Source organism: Bos javanicus, chromosome 3, assembly GCF_032452875.1.
Source record: "Bos javanicus breed banteng chromosome 3, ARS-OSU_banteng_1.0, whole genome shotgun sequence".
Taxonomy (NCBI): domain Eukaryota; kingdom Metazoa; phylum Chordata; class Mammalia; order Artiodactyla; family Bovidae; genus Bos; species Bos javanicus.
In genome coordinates this window covers 7683863-7696043 of record NC_083870.1, presented here as the reverse complement: position 1 = coordinate 7696043, position 12181 = coordinate 7683863, and the positions used below count along the sequence as shown (strand labels likewise).

Below are 12181 nucleotides of genomic sequence, written 5' to 3'. Positions count from 1 at the left end.
GCAAAGAGTCAGAGAGGACTGAGCTACCTCACTTTCACTTTCACTTTTTTTTCCAGTATTAGTATTATTTGAGGATCTTCGTCACTCAAAATCAGCATTTGTGGAAGTTATATAATACACAATTGGAAAAAGAGTGGGAGTTACTTTTGTTGCCTTTTTATATACAAGAATGAGATTATTCCCATGTACAATTGACAGCTTCATTTTTTTTTCCCGTTCAGCTAAAAGTGCCCTGAATCCTCATGAGAGTTTTTTAAGACTACACATAATAAGTTATGACCTTAATCTTTTAATGTATTTTAAGTAATACTTTCATGCAATAAATTATTCCTCAAATGAGTTTTTGGTAGGGAAATTATGAGGGATTAAATTTATTTTTGTGAAAAATGAGAATGTATTTCCCATTGGAAATTTTTCTCACATAATATAAGACCCTCTGAAACTAGGTAACTATCCAAGTGAGAGTCTAGAATCTATTATTAAAACTTGCTTGTGATTCTACTCCCTTCCCCCCTTTTTTTGCAATATCTTTCCTTACTATAAGTGAAACTACCTTCAGATCTTGCTTCAGATAGGATCAAAACATGATTATCTTCTCTTTTCGTTGATCTTAATCATTCCTCCCTCACTCCCCCGTTTCCCCATTTAATGAATGAAATCACTTTTGAAGGAGACTTTTTTGTTTAGGAGTTTCTTTTCAACAATGCATTTTGGTTGCCAAGGGTGAAAACCAGCATGAACCTTTATCGTACAGACTTGACTCTAAAGGCTGCTATAAAAACATTTCCTATTTAACAGTAAGAATTGTTTAATGTGTAAAGCAGAGATGTTTTCTTTTGCATCTTTTTTAAAAAAGAAATATTTCTTATTTTGAATTATACCACATTTCTAGTGGGTGGTTTTGTTTTTCTAAGTGAATAGTGATGTTCATTACTTTTTTTTCTGGGGTAGTGTCAAAGTCTATGCAGGAAGAGCATGGTGATTTTGGGCACCTCTTCTTTTTCATTTTCCTTATCTTTTTCACTTGAAGGAGTAAAATAGCTGTTTCTTCATGAGTGAAGTGAATTAGAGACATAATCACCTTTAAAAATTTTTATTTATATTTATAACTGTATAACGCATCCTTATAACTGAGCCCGTTTTACTAAAATATACATGAATATGTGTCTATATTAACCTATATAGATGAGAAAAAATTGTAAACTGGTTTAGTGGAAGCTTTATTTTCAAAGTAAACTTCTAAAAAATGATGCCCCAAGATAGAACAAGTTTATTCTTTCGTTGAACTTCTGAACAGCCTGCATCTTTCAAATTGGACCTTGTAAAAAACAAAAGATATTGCCTAATAGAAAGACTTCTGGTTGCATTTAACGTTCTTCCTCAAGAGTTCTCTTTATTTCCCTTGTAAGGTATTAGATCTGATTCAGATTAAGTGCCAGGAATTCTACGTCAGTTCATGTCGTTTGACAGGCATTTAATTGCATGCCAGTGTGTAATCGACAGTGTAAGGAAGTCCAATTGTTGCTTGTTTTTCAACCATAGTTAATCATCTAAGGTTTAAAATATCTGTTCCATACATAATACCACCATCATCTTGCTTGTTTCTTATTCTCTTAAACTGTCAAACCCTATGCCAGTTCATTTCAGTTGCTTAGTCATGTCCAACTCTTTGCAACCCCATGGACTGCAGCACACCAGGCTTCCCTGTCCATCACCAGCTCTCGCAGCTTGCTCAAACTCATGTCCATCGAGTCGGTGATGTCATCCAGCCATCTCATCCTCTGTCGTCCCCTTCTCCTCCTGCCTTCAGTCTTTCCCAGCATCAGTCTTTTCCAGTGAGTCAGTTCTTTGCATCAGGTGGCCAAAGTTTTGGAGTTTCAATTTCTTGATGCTGACCCTATGCGAGATTGAAATAAATTATCTCTAATACCCAAGCATGTCTTTTACTAAGAAAATATGCTTGTCCTTTTTAGTTCAGATTTCTGGTATCTGCATTTTTCTCCCTGTTCTAACATTATATCAGACAAATTTGGAGCTGGTGCCTACTTCTGCAAAAATCAAGCCCTTTATGATTTCTCCTTGCATATGGTTGCAAAAGCTTTTATTGTAATGAGCCTATTTCAGGACTGGTATCAAAGCATGGTAGCCAATATGTATCATTTGCTGTTAGTCTTAAAGCCTCTTTTAAATTCCTTTTAAAAAGACAGCTGAATTGAAAGAGTGTGTGTTTCATATTTTGTTCTTAGGAAATGGTTTGAAAAACTCATTTGAAATTAATTTTAGTTTTAAATTCTTTTTATGATTCGTGAAAGCTTCTAACTCAGATTTGATTGGAAATTCTGAAATTGGTAGATCTGGTTTTTAGAACCGAGTGATATAACTTTCTTAAGCCATAAAACTGATATAGAAGAGACTCAAAGTTCTTAAGTTTTGGAGCATAGAAGTTTTTTTTTTTTTAATTATCAAATTGTTTATAAATTCTTTGGTTATTAGAAGCAACTTTTTAAATAGTCTTAATGAGGTTTTCATATTTCTGCAGAACTCTTACCAAATAGCCTCAGCCATTAATAGATAACTGTGATCAATTTAAAATGTTTTTTCAGTTTCAAAAGGACTATCTCAATGCTCAGAAATTTGAAAAACAAACAGGGAGAAGTCATCTCTAGTCATCCACTAGTTTAATGAAATCATTGAAGCTTATGTGTGGGTTTCATTTATTTTAAGAAATACATCTTCTTATATTATTGCAACAAAGATTATGTAAATTTCTATAGAAGATAAGCATTTATATTTAAATCAAGTTTTGCTAATTAGAATTTCATTTGGCTGTTATTCCCCAGATTCAGATAGCAACAGATGAACCCCCTTTAATTTTGTCTTTCAAGGATTCCTAAGGCTCTGTTACGTAGCTGTGGCAATGATATGCAGCTAGGATAAGGGTTTTGACCACAATGTGGAAAATAGAGATCAAGTAGTGAGGAAGACGTGTGCCTAGGTTACTGTGGGAGTGTCTAGATACTTACATTAGGATTTTACTCCGATTTTGATTTGAGGTTCCGTAGTGGAATTAACCATTTTATTGTTTAGTGTTTATCCCATTCCCCCTCAAAAAACATTTTTATTACCTCTGTCAATATGTTCAAGAAAGCACTCATTGTCTTGTACTGATTAGATGAGTTGTTCCTTCTTACAGTGATTTGGTATGAGTAGGAGGGAATCCTACTTCCTTTGTCAACATTTAAACATTTCTGAAAGATGCTATTGTGCACTGACATCAAGGCATTTTTTTAAAAATTACTGATCTTTTTGAAAAAACAAAGGACTCAGTCAGTTACAGAAACAGGTGTTGGACCACCCTTGTTCACTGAATTACAACACTGTAGTGCTAACACATAAGTATCTGCCCACCTGGAACTGAAATTGTCCATGGGAAATAAAATAGAAATGTCGAAGTTTCATGACTTATCTTTTCATCAACAGTCATAGGTGTTTAATATTAGATGATTATACATTTGTATGTGTTTTTTCTTTGCTTTCTTTTTTGTGATAAGTCTTTAAGTTTCTAAAGTTAGTTAGCAGAATCTTATCAGTGAAGCTTAGTGATCCTAGTCACTCAAATTTAAACTATTTCAATACTAAACTGAACTTAATGAATTCTCTCACATAGAGAACGTCGTGTTATTTTTCCTTGTGAAAAACTATCAGGAGCTAATGAACAGGAACTAAACCCGCCTGCAGAATTAAGTTCCTTTTATAACTTGTCCATTTATTTTAGCTTTGTTATTTAATCTCACTCTTAACAAAGTTTTGCAACATGACCTTGGAAACACTATTTGTTTCAGATAATACAGCATTTTGAAATTCTTGAATAAATATATAGCTTCCAGTTAAGGTTTTTGATGTACTTTTGCCTCCTTAATTTTACAGATGAAGAAATTTAGATTCAGAGAATTATATAACATCACACAACTTACGTGACAGAAGTCTAGAAGCCAAATCATCTTCCATTTCAGGCTAGTGCTTTATTCACTGCACTGTACTGCATCTTCATTTTCAATAAATGAGATTATAGTGTCTTAAAAGGGAGTTCTAGAAACGTGCAAACCAGTAGCCACAAGTTAACATATCACTACGAAGTGGTGTATTACTTTATTATATGAAATTTAAGAGAAGTTGAAATGTTTCTAAACCAGAATGGGCTATAGTATTTTTACTAAAAGATTATATAAAGGTATCTAAATAATATCTAAATTTATATGGTATCCGTAACTTTATTTTGGTCATAGAAATGACCCTTACTAAGGAGTCAATACCCCCAGGAGTTTGAATACTCCCATTCCACTTCTCCTGAGGAGACATTCTAAACTATCAGCCATGCCATTTGTGGTGGTGGTGGTTTAGTCGCTAAGTCGTGTCCGACTCTTGCGACCCCATGGACTGTAGCCTGCCAGGCTCCTCTGTCCGTGGGATTCTCCAAGCAAGAATACTGGAGTGGGTTGCCATTTCCTTCTGCAGGGGATCTTCCTGACCCTGGAATCGAACCTGGGTCTCCTGCATTGCAGACAGATTCGTGTTGGAGGGAGGTGCTATTACAGCATTTGGAGATAGGTGGGGAGAAATATAGTACAAGATTTTATTTATTTCACTTTTGAATTTATGGGTTTAAAATATCTTACTGACCAAGTCACCTACCCTCCCATTGTTTACCACCAAAGAACTGCTAAGTGGAGTTGTTAAGGCCCTGTCCGTAATAACCTACAGAATAAAGGGGAAAGCAGAGGAGCGATAGGTTTTTGTTGGAGACGAAGGCTCAAAGGACCATTTCCCAAAAGAAGTTTATCCTCTAGAGCGTCACAGTGTTCATTATAGTAGCCATTAATCTTCAACTCTAACTGGTCCTAATGGAGATGTGTTGTAAGAGCAAACTACACACCAGAGTTTGAAGACTAAGAACTTGAAGAAAAAAAGTAAAATAGCTCAATAATTTTTACACTGATTACATACAAATTGAATGATAGTATTTTTAATATGTTGGGTAAAGAAAATAGATTATTAAACTTAATTTCACCCATTTCTTTTTACTTTTTTATTACTAGAAAGTTTACATGTGACTTGCATATATGGTTCACAATATATTGACCTTAGGCAACATGCTTAGAGCTAAGATTTCTAAGTTAATTGGGTTGAGTCTTGAAGCTGAACCAAAACCTTCTATGGGGACATTATGGGGACATTACCTGAGGACACTGATTTGTCTTTTTTTCATAATGTATGGTAAAAGTGAATCAAGCCTTCTCAGAGTTCAACTTCATCTTGGAACTTGGAGTGCCTAAAGGGAGTGGATGGCCAGCATGCCACTTAAACATATCTTCTAAATATCTTATCTCTTATCCACACTTATGATGAGAGCCTAGAGTACTAGCCTTCTGTATTGCTAACTCAGGGTGATTCCGTATGCTTTAGAAACCTAATAGATGGTAAGGTTGACATCTTATTTTGAAGGTTGACTTTCCTAACAATTTTTACCTGGATGAAGGAATAATGTACTTATGGATACCTTCAGGCAAAGTCAGGCTCATCCTCAAGGAACAGCGTTTGAACACTCAGTGAAATCTGGAAAATTCCACTGAATTCCTGTAATACTGTTTCTCTGTATTATTTTTATGTGTACACGTATAATACCTTCTTTAGGTAAGTTTCTTGAGAATAGTGAGGGACTTTTTTTAATTCACTCTTTATCCTTTTGGTGTTTTGCATATAATAAATTTATAAAGCATTTTGAATTTAACTGAACCACAACTTGATCAAACTAAAGAAAATTGTTTTTTCATCAGACATACATTAATAGTAAGTGAGGTACTTTGTTACAACTGCACATGTTTGTGGATGTATACCCAGGAATATGTAACAATGAGAGATGTCTAAAAATCTGATCATAATTAAAGACCAATTTTAGGCTTCTAATTAAACGGTTTTTAATCACAATAATATAAATGTTTTAAAGTACTTCTGGCAATTCTCCTTCAATATTCCCAGTGATTTCATTAAGCCTATTCACCCTGCAACAGCTGCAAGTTATTCCAAACATCTGTACTGAATTCCCATGCTGTATAAGCCCATTTGAAAACAACTCTCTCACCCCATTAACGGCATCAGTAATTCTCTTATTACTTTTCTAACCAACAGTTATGAAGAAATTTGTATATCAAAGAGTGAAAAGTTTTTTTTTCAAAATTGATTCTCTATGGTCATAAACATAATGCTTTACCCTTCCAGATTTCTGATTTTAAAAAGTTAATTTCTTAAATACTTAAAGGTACATAGTTTATTAAATACTCAAGAAAGAATTCTCTTAGATTTTAAGTTTTATTTGCTAATATAAAGACTTAAAATATTCTGGTTAAAATTATTTCATAAATTTTAAACAGTTTAAAAAGTATGGTGAGGTCAAGACATCACTGTCTTATTCCTCAGCTTCTTTAATGTTAGTGAATGTTTTTGTCTGCTTCTTTCCTTCATTTTCTGCTGTGAGACAAGCACAAAATTATTGAACCCATTACCTATGTATTTCATAGCTTACTCCAATACTGCTTTAAGGCACCCGTCTGGAACTAAAGAAATTTGACAGACTAAGATGGTTGCTCTTCTGTAGAGGAGTAGTGAAAAAGACCATTTTATGAGCTTCATGAGCTGAGAGTTAATATTTTCAGTAAACCAATAAGTTGAATATAATCCTTTGTATTTAAATTTCAACTTATTGCATTGTATTATATTAAGTCCAAAAGACCACACAGTATGGTAGGAAGTTTAAATGTTACTTAAGAATCGAATTTCTGTTTATACTTTTAGAAAGAAGATTAAGAGTAATGACAACAAATGAAGTAAAAATAGCTTGATTAAAGGAAGCAAATAATTGTAGTTTATTAAAAGAATATCTCCTTAATTTTACAGTATGTGCTAATTTTTTGCTTTGCAAGTACATAAATTTATGTATTACCTGAGATATGCTCATTCTGTAAAAGTTTTATGTAAAATTAATGAACTTTAGCCCCATAAGAACATTTAAAAATTAAAACTAATGTTTAAAAAATGAGAACTTTCATAATTCCCATAGGAAAGACTATAAGAAATAATGTATCAGAAAGAAATATTACTCATTACTCATTTTTTAAGCTCTTTCATTTCTACCGCAGAAATCATTTAAATTTTTTCAAAAAGGTTTAACAACAGTCCTGCCTAGAAAATAAATTTGAGACTTTTAGTATTATTTCATGGTGATACTATTCTAAATATATGTTTAATCAGTAACTAGATTTACTGTGAAATTATTTCTGAAATTTTTAGCTACACTGTCAGATTAATGGCTAACTTATTTTCTTTTTTAAATTTAATTTTTATTTTATTTTGAAGTATAGTTGATTTACAATGCTGATTTAGTTTCAGGTGTATAGCAAAGTGATTCAGTGATACGTACATTGTTTTTCAGATTCTCTTCCCATATAGGTTATTGGAGAATATTGAATAAAGTTCCCTGTCCCATACACTAGACTGGTCCTTGTTGATTATCTGTTTTATATGTAATAGTGTGTATGTGTTAATTTCAAACTGATCTCAGTAATTTCAAGAAGCAGTATTATTTCATTAAACAATCTGTCTCTGTCCATTGATTAACCTATCCTGAGGATTTACTAATCTATTATTTTGTTCAGGTGTATGTGAAACTCTTTCTGTACATGTGCTTGAGCTCACAATAAGTATTAATGCATTTATTACCTTACATATGGGAATACATTTGCTGTATAACCCTGGTAACATTGTTATGATATTTTAGTATAAAATTACTAGTAGAGAGACCACTATGTCAATCACCTGTACATTATTCCATCCTATTAAACAACAGAGATCCTTAACTGTCATAAAATAATTTTCTAGTTTGTCATACATACGAAGTATTTGAGTGTAATTATAAGAAGTAATTTTTAAAGTCAGTCAGTCTTAAGTGACCAAGCATATTCTTCAGTCTCAACATTCCCCTCTACCCCTACCCCCAGTATACCCTCACCCCCAGTATATTTTAGGCAAGCCTGAATTTGGATTTCTACTCATAGTTTTGGCAGTCCTAATGAGTGTAGCGAACAAAGCTAGTGGAGGTGTTGGAATTCCAGTTAAGCTATTTCAAATCCTGAAGATGATGCTGTAAAAGTGCTGCACTCAATATGCCAGTAAATATGGAAAACTCAGCAGTGGCCACAGAACTGGAAAAGGTCAGTTTTCATTCCAATCCCAAAGAAAAGCAATGCCAAAGAATGCTCAAACTGCCGCACAATTGCACTCATCTCACACGCTAGTAAAGTCATGCTCAAAATTCTCCAAGCCAGGCTTCAGCAATACATGAACCATTAACTTCCAGATGTTCAAGCTGGCTTTAGAAAAGGCAGAGGAACCAGAGATCAAATTGGCAACATCCGCAGGATCATCGAAAAAGCAAGAGAGTTCCGGAAAAACATCTATTTCTGCTTTATTGACTATGCCGAAGCCTTTGACTGTGTGGATCACAATGAACTTTGGAAAATTGCTCAAGAGATGGGAATACCAGACCACCTGATCTGCCTCTTGAGAAATCTGTATGCAGGTCAGGAAGCAACAGTTAGAACTGTACATGGAACAACTGACTGGTTCTAGATAGGAAAAGGAGTACGTCAAGGTTGTATATTGTCACTCTGCTTATTTAACGGATATGTAGAGTACATCATGAGAAACGCTGGGCTTGAGGAAGCACAAGCTAGAATCAAGATTGCTGGGAGAAATATCAATAACCTCAGATATGTATTTGATACCACCCTTATGGCACAAAGTGAAGAGGAACTAAAAAGCCTCTTGATGAAAGTGAAAGAGGAGAGTGAAAAAGCTGGCTTAAAGCTCAACATTAAGAAAACTAAGATCATGGCATCTGGTCCCATCACTTCATAGGAAATAGATGGGGAAACAGTGGAAACAGTGTCAGACTTTATTTTAGGGGGCTCCAGAATCACTGCAGATGGTGACTGCAGCCATGAAATTAAAAGACACTTACTCCTTGGAAGGAAAGTTATGACCAACCTAGATAGCATATTAAAAAGCAGAGACATTACTTTGCCGACAAAGGTCTGTCTAGTCAAGGCTATGGTTTTTCCTGTGGTCATGTATGGATGTGAGAGTTGGACTGTGAAGAAAGCTGAGTGCCAAAGAATTGATGGTTTTGAACTGTGGTGCTGGAGAAGATTCTTGAGAGTCCCTGGACTGCAAGGAGATCCAACCAGTCCATCCTAAAGGAGACCAGTCCTGGGTGTTCATTGGAAGGACTGATGCTAAAGCTGAAACTCCAGTACTTTGGCCACCTCATGCGAAGAGTTGACTCATTAGAAAATACTCTGATGCTGGGAGGGATTGGGGGCAGGAGGAGAAGGGGATGACAGAGGATGAGATGGCTGGATGGCATCACTGACCCAATGCACATGAGTTCGGGTGAACTCCGGGAGTTGGTGATGGACAGGGAGGCCTGGTGTGCTGCGATTCATGGGGTCACAAAGAGTCGAACGCAACTGGGTGACTGAACTGAACTGAAGGTGTGTAGCAGACAGCAGCTTTTTTAGATTTGAACTTGTTCTTGAATCACTTATGAGTAAATGAATGAATAGATAAATAAATGGCTAAAGTAGGTACTCACCTAAAGTTTGGTGGTTTCAAACCACTGTTAGTCAATTCAGTTGCTCAGTCATGTCCGACTCTTTGCTACCCCATGAACTGCAGCACGCCAGGCCTCCCTGTCCATCACCAGCTCCCGGAGTCCGCCCAAACCCATGTCCATTGATTCGGGGATGCCATCCAACCATCTCATCCTCTGTCATCCCCTTCTCCTCCTGCCCCAGTCTTTCCCAGCATCAGGGTCTTTTCCAGTGAGTCAGCTCTTCACATCAGGTGGCCAAAGTATTGGAGTTTCAGCTTCAGCATCAGTCCTTCCAATGAACACCCAGGACTGATCTCCTTTAGGATGGACTGGTTGGATCTCCTTGCAGTCCAGAGGACTTTTTCAAGAGTCTTCTCCAATACCACAGTCAAAAGCATCAATTCTTCTGTGTTCAGCTTTCTTTATAGTCCAACTCTCACATCCATACATGACTACTGGAAAAACCATAGCCTTGACTAGACAAACCTTTGTTGGCAAAGTAATGTCTCTGCTTTTTAATATGATGTCTAGGTTGGTCATAACTTTCCTTCCAAGGAGTAAGCGTCTTTTAAATTCATGGCTGCGGTCACCATTTGCAGTGATTTTGGAGCCCAGAAAAATAAAGTCAGCCACTGTTTCCACTGATTCCCCATCTATTTGCCATGAAGTGAAGTTCAAACCACTGTACTGTAATTTTATTTTTAAAATTTTGATTTCATTTTCTAGAAAAGTTTTATATTCAGGGAGTTGTCATCCAGTTGTACTTTAATCATTCTGTGACTGCCCACAAATGAGTCATACATTTATTTCCTCTTTGTGAACAAAGAAAATCACTTAACAGTTCTCAGTTTTCTTCATGAACAAGGTATATCATGGTAGCTTTGAAATAGTAGATTCAAAGATTTATAGGACTGTCTTCACTACTCATAAAACATCTAAGAATAATTCCTAATATATAAGATTCAGTTCAGTTCAGTTCAGTCACTCAGTCATGTCCGACTCTTTGTGACCCCATGAATCGCAGCACACCAGGCGCCCGGAGTTCACTCAGACTCACGTCCATCTAGTCAGTGATGCCATCCAGCCATCTCATCCTCTGTCGTCCCCTTCTCCTCCTGCCCCCAATCCCTCCCAGCATCAGGGTCTTTTCCAGCAAGTCGGCTCTTTGCATCAAGTGGCCAAAGTATCAGAGCTTCACCTTCAGCATTAGTCCTTCCAGTGAACACCCAGGACTGATCTCCTTTAGGATTGACTGGTTTGATCTCCTTGCAGTCCAAGGGACTCTGAAGAGTTTTCTCCAACACCACAGTTTGAAAGCATCAATTTTTTGGCGCTCCATCTTCTTTATGGTCCAACTCTCGCATTTATATATAACTACTGGAAAAACCATAGCTTTGACTACATGGACTTTTGTTGGCAAAGTATTGTTTCTGCTTTTTAATATGCTGTCTAGGTTTGTCATAGCTTTTCTTCCAAGGAGCAAGTGCCTTTTAGTTTCATGGCTGCAGTCACCAGCTGAGGTGGTTTTGGAGCCCCAGAAAATAAAGTCTTTAACTATTTCCATTGTTTCCCCATCTATCTGCCATGAAGTGATAGGACTGGATACCATGATCTTAATTTTTTGAGTGTTGAGTTTTAAGCCAGCTTTTTCACTCTCCTTTTTCATCTTCATCAAGAGGCTCTTTAGTTCCTGTTTGCTTTCTGCCATAAGGGTGGTGTCATCTGCATATCTGAGGTTATTGATATTTCTCCTGGCAATCTTGATTCCATCTTGAGCTTCATCGAGCCTGACATTTTGCATGATGTACTCTGCATATAAGTTAAATAAGCAGAGTAAGTAGAAGTACATGAGAGGAGCTAATGTGGACTTAAGCTTGGGAATGAAAAGGGGGCATATTTCGTGCTGAAGGTAAGAACGAAGGAGTCCAAGATGATTTTAGATTTCTATTTGGATAACTAGATGGAAATTGATGAGTTAACAAAAGTAGAAAACCCAGGAGAAGATAAACTGTCGTTTAAGAATACTGTTATAGACATTCCAGTGGAGATGGTTAGTGAAAAATTGTAAATATGGGTCTTCAGTTAATGTTTGGGAGGTTTGAGCCAGACATATACTTCAAGTCATGGGACTAGATGAGAATGCCAATAATATGGGTTGAAAAAAGATTTGCCACTAAGAAACACCAATTGTTAATGTGGAATGTGGTGGAAGAGAAGGTAACAGTAACATTGGAGGAAAATGAGAACTAAGAGAATTTGAGGAGGGAAAGTTGCATGTCAAATGCTGCAGAGAGAAATCTAGAGTGAGGACTAAATAAAAGCAAGTGGCTTGGACAATTAGAATGTAATATTTTTGAGGACAGTTTCAATAGTGTGGTAGTGACAGAGTTAGTTTTCATTACTGTGGGCATCAAACGGAAGATGAGGAAGCCCATTGATTTATGACTCTATTGTAGTTTATCTAAAATAATGCCA

At 36.0% G+C, this 12181-nt stretch overlaps 1 protein-coding gene across 2 annotated transcripts in view; it reads left to right on the top strand.

Annotated features, from left to right (window-relative positions):
- ATF6 (activating transcription factor 6) overlaps positions 1-12181 on the top strand; it is a 234191-nt gene that overhangs the window by 139811 nt on the left and 82199 nt on the right. The window lies entirely within an intron of this gene.